Source organism: Myxine glutinosa, chromosome 1 (genome assembly GCF_964187855.1).
Source record: "Myxine glutinosa chromosome 1, kmMyxGlut1.1, whole genome shotgun sequence".
Classification (NCBI taxonomy): Eukaryota; Metazoa; Chordata; class Myxini; order Myxiniformes; family Myxinidae; genus Myxine; species Myxine glutinosa.
Genome location: NC_136261.1, coordinates 52130944 through 52136031, shown reverse-complemented (window position 1 = coordinate 52136031; position 5088 = coordinate 52130944). Strand labels below are relative to the sequence as shown.

The 5088-nt window shown below is 36.5% G+C and overlaps 1 long non-coding RNA gene across 1 annotated transcript; it reads right to left on the bottom strand.

Annotated features, from left to right (window-relative positions):
• Window positions 1-902: 902 nt before the first annotated feature.
• On the bottom strand, window positions 903-1864 carry LOC137419166 (uncharacterized). Its single transcript, XR_010982777.2, has 3 exons — window positions 1590-1864; window positions 1336-1476; window positions 903-1097 (listed from the first exon to the last, which is right to left on the bottom strand). It is a non-coding gene; the product is annotated as an uncharacterized LOC137419166 (long non-coding RNA).
• Between the last annotated feature and the right edge of the window lie 3224 nt (window positions 1865-5088).

Sequence of the window (5088 nt, the reverse complement as noted above, 5' to 3'; positions counted from 1 at the left end):
GGTTGTTCCTTTGAAAAACAAGAGAGGTAATACTTTAATGTTAGCCTTTAAGCTAATATTTGATAGGGATAAAAGGAAACCAAAGAAGTTATGGACTGATGAGGGAACAGAGTTCTATAACAATATATTTATGAAATTTCTTAAGGGGGAGGATATTAAATTATACAGCACCTTTAATGAAGGAAAGGCAGTTGTTATTGAGCGTTTTAATCATACTTTAAAAGAGAAATTATATAAAAAATTCACACAACTCGGTTCTCAACAATGGGTGTATTTAATCCAGAATATTGTTGATAATTACAATAATACAGTTCATTCATCAACAAAATCAAAACCATCAGAAACATTTACAAAATTAAAATATGAAATGGAGATTAATTTGAGAAAACCCAAGTTCAAAGTTGGTGATATGGTAAGAATATACAAATGGAAAAGCCATTTTGAAAAAGGTTATACAAAGAGGTGGACAAATGAATTATTTAAAATTGTTGATATAATGGATACAGTCCCTTGGACTTACAAATTATATGATATGAATGGGGAAGAAATATTAGGGGCATTTTATTCACAAGAATTACAAAAAACAAAGCTGATCATTCATTAAACAACATTTCTATTCACCCTTCCCAGATTAGCTAATTTAATTAGTGGTAATTAAAAAAAAGAAAAAATTAAATAAATAAAAAATCATAAGCCACGCCCACACAGACCCCATCCACACCGACCCCACCCACACAGACCCCACCCACACAGACCACACCCATCATCCCCCACCCCCAGTGCATCCCCAACCCTTGATCCCCCCTCATCCCACCCCCACCTTCCCCACACACACAAGGGGAGGGGTGGGATGGGGGGGATCAAGGGTGGGGAACGCACCTCCCCCCTCCTTTTTCCTCTTTTCTCGTTTTGTAATTAATTATTAAATAGTTGTATACAAAGCAATTATATATAAATAATATTGGAAGCATTAGATTCTTTATATTATTAAAACATTTTTCTTCTTCTTCCCAAAACAAATCATCAATATCTTCCCAACATAAGTTGAAGGTAGTTTCAATCATTTCATCAGTTGTCTCCAGACTTTCTTTCTCTTTCTGTTGAAAACAAGAGGGTAGAGAAAATATAATCATACACACATACATACATACACACGTACACATACACAAACACATACACACACTTACAAACACACTTACATACATACATACATACACACGCACTTACATACACACATACACACTTACATACACACATACACACATACACACTTACATACACACTTACACACACACACATATACACACGTACACAAACACACATACACACACATACCTCAAAAAGATCAAGCCTTCTGTCAATGCAGTCGAGGTGAAAATTAAGGATATCACAGGTTGGCAGGAAATAACCACTCCTTGGGAGATCAAAATCGTCCCACTCAAAGTCGTGAACATCGATCTCAACAGGTGTTGTATTCTGTTTGAAAAAAGAAAGAAAAACATGCACCGCATTATTATCAATTAATTTGTTATTATCAAACGGGAACGGACATTTATTCATTGACAATCAGAGCGAGAATAATGAATTACCGGGGTTTGATGGTGGTTTTGTATGCCTTCATTCCAACCCGTATTCAGTTCGTTGTGAAACTCTTGAGATGGAGGGAGGAGGGAGGAGTTGGATTCTGCCAGGATATTCGCATTGCTGTAAAGAGAAAGGGGTATTAAATCACAAGATGTACAATTAAACACATACAAATTTTAATTAATACAAATACAAATACAAATACAACATACAAATTTAATTTTAAATGAAACTTACCCTGGTGAGTTGGTATCATCTTCAACAGAGTAAAGGCTGGAGTAGTAAGACGTCGATTCCCAATGATCAAAATTGAATTGAACACGGCTTTTTATAATGAAACAAAATGTATTTTCGGGAAGAGTCGTCATTTCGAGGAAATCCAGGGTGTGTTTCAAAAACAGGAAACATGAACAATGAAAACTTTCTGGGAAGTTATTCAAGTCATTGAAACAACGTCATTTCTCAAAAGTGGGGGATTAATGAAAAAGGTAGGAGTATGGGAATATTTAAAAAGGTATTGATAATGTTTTAAGTTTAAAAAAGTTAATGAAAAAATTAAATTATTTCCCACACATAAACAAATATTTGTTGTGTCATTGTTTGAGTGGGTAGAAGATGATTCACCAGATGATATTAAGAGTAAAAGGTTAAAAGGTCCATAAGGTCAGAAGAATCACAGGTTCACAAGGGTAGAAGGACCATTGTTTAAGACTTTAAGTGGTCTAATGAATAAGGATAACATGTCAAAAGGTTAGAAGGTTCGTAAAGAACAGGGTGAGAGAAATAGAGGTGTTTAGGGGCAATGAGGAGAGAGGAAAATTAACATGTAAGTGAATGGGGATTTGGAGGTTCAATGAAGGATTGGTTCCAAGCTGTTCATGTTCAGCCTGATACATCAAGATGGGTTTACCATTCAGCCGTAGCTCAATTAAAATATCTTCATTATGTATTAGCCCAAGTAGATTAATTGGCTCATAAGGTCAATAAGCTCATGGTTCAAAGGGTCAAAAGGCTCATAGAGTCTTTTGGATTAATAGGGGTGTTTTCCAAAAGTGGGAAAAGACAGGGGGGTAAACGACATTAGATAGGGATTTCCCATGTTAAATGGAGGTGTCCCAAAAACAACATTTATCATCTACTCACCTGCACTACTTCGTGTAGGATTTCGCTGTTGTGGTAACAGTGCGGAGTCATAGACTGACCCTGCTCTCCATGTAGCATTCTTGCCACTCTTGCTGTAAACCATAGTAATTCCTGAACAAGGCCTTCGCCCAGTTGGAGTCGACTTGCCTCCTCCCTCATTATGAGTGGGCAGCAAGTATTGGTGTGATGTTGATTGGCCAGCAAGATGTGGAACAGGGATGCCAGATGCATCCACAATGATGTTGGGACCATGGTGTTCAGGTCATCCATGGTCCATACCAGGAGCAACCAGCAGAATCGTGCACAGCTCTTGTGAAAAGGCACAGCCGTTTGTTTGCAGCTCCATGCTGGCTCCCCGGAAGTTGGTGAAGTAATAACATATGTCCCCGCATTTCGCAGAGGTTGCAGGTAAAATGTCGTTGTCCTGCAACTTCTGGTGTGATGAATGTTCGAAGCCTTCGAACAAGAGTAAGTGATCGCCTTTCTTTCATATGTTGCAGTGTGATCCAGGCAAATGGTCACATAAATTTCCTTGGTGAAGGTACGCATCCATCTCCAAGTTACACAGGAGAATGTCTTCATCATTCTTTGAGAAAGAGGGTGTATGCCACGATAAACTTCATTTTTAGCCACAAATTTTCTTTCGCGAACTTCTTCCCAATTCCATTAGCACTCCCTTCAAAATGTGATCTCGGCTTATCCTTATGCTCAGTCACATCTGAATCTGCTTTCCACACACACTGAATCAGATAGGGTACATCTTACCATGAAATCAGCATAATCATATATATCTTCCGACAGTTTCACATTCAACAATTTGTTGTTTTTCCTTAAAACATTCAAAAAGTTATATTCATTTATATGCGTCACACAAATAATATTCAATCAGGTTTGTATTTTGCGACTAAACTAAGAATAGCATCCACAATTGCTTTCAGGTTAATATAGTTCAAAAATTAACTCATGCAGGTATTTTAGCACTACTCAAAGAAAATAAATTGTATATGATTACAATCACAAACAGGAATATCTAATTCCCAACAAATTTTTCCCAAACCAACAAATTAAGCATAATGTATTATTACCATAATTCCTCCCCACTTTTCTTTTACCTTTTTTTTTTTTTTTTTTTAAACTAACAGTGTGTCACTCGTGATATAAGTTCACTGATCTTGTAATTGACACAATTCATAACATTGTCGTTATGCCATTATCTTAACTCTACTGTATTCATTTGCAACATCACTTGATTTAATCTTCTAATCTCAGTATTTATGTCGCCATAAAGTCTTCCTCTTGTGGTTCCACATTTCTTTCCTCATTTGTCACTTCATGCATTATCATAGTGTTGTTGGTTACCTTATTCAAACACACCATCACTAAGGCTTTCAAGCAAGCCACCACTAAAACAATTGTCAATATAACTACTAAACCAACAAACAAGTCTGCTACTCCTCCAAATGTGTTTCCCAACCATGCAAAGGCACCTCCTTTTATTTAATCGTGGTATCTTGCTCCCTCTTGTCCCACCTGTAGCCATCTGTAAAACATGTGAGCTACCCCTTGTATATGTTCATACCTATAACATAATTATATGTCAATGACATTCAGCATTATATACCAAACTAACAAGCTTCCTAAAAGGTAAATAAAGAAAATCCCTTAATATGTAACATAAATCAGATTATTTGTCTTACCCTGATCCCCCTATCTCCCGGGGTCGAACTAAATCCCTTAATCATGAGTGTAGTTGTGATACATTATCCCTCATGCTGCGCTAATATCAGTAGGTAATTGTATGTCATGTAGGCAAATAAATGTCACTATCTTCCTTAATTCCAGTAGGAATATTAAATGTTGAAAATGTAATGTTTATCAATGCAAGGGGTGTTAAAATGTAATTCAAATGAATGTAAATCACAACTATCATTTATCCGCCACTGAATGTTCTGCTGGGCTGCTAGGTGCAGCCTCATTTTCTGTGGGATCGTCCACCTTAGCCCCATGTGCTTGCTTGCAATGAGAGGCATGAATCCAACTTTCTATTTTGGGTCCATATTTGTTTCTACTCTTATCAATCTCCTATGGTTTATCAATTCGTTCCAAAATACTGCAACCAAAGGTTTTAACCAAAGCTCTACCAAACTGTTTCCAATGTGAACTCAAAATGCCAGTGAAACAATGATTTGAAGAATTAACTTCAAGGGGTCAATAAATTTATTCTATAACCAGATCTAATTTTCTCATGCAATAGTTTGCCTTGCCACATGTCATATTATAACACTTTAATAAACCTTCGAAAAATGTTTCCCATCTCAACAAATTTCCTTTTTACAAATAGCCATGTGTAACTTACGTATT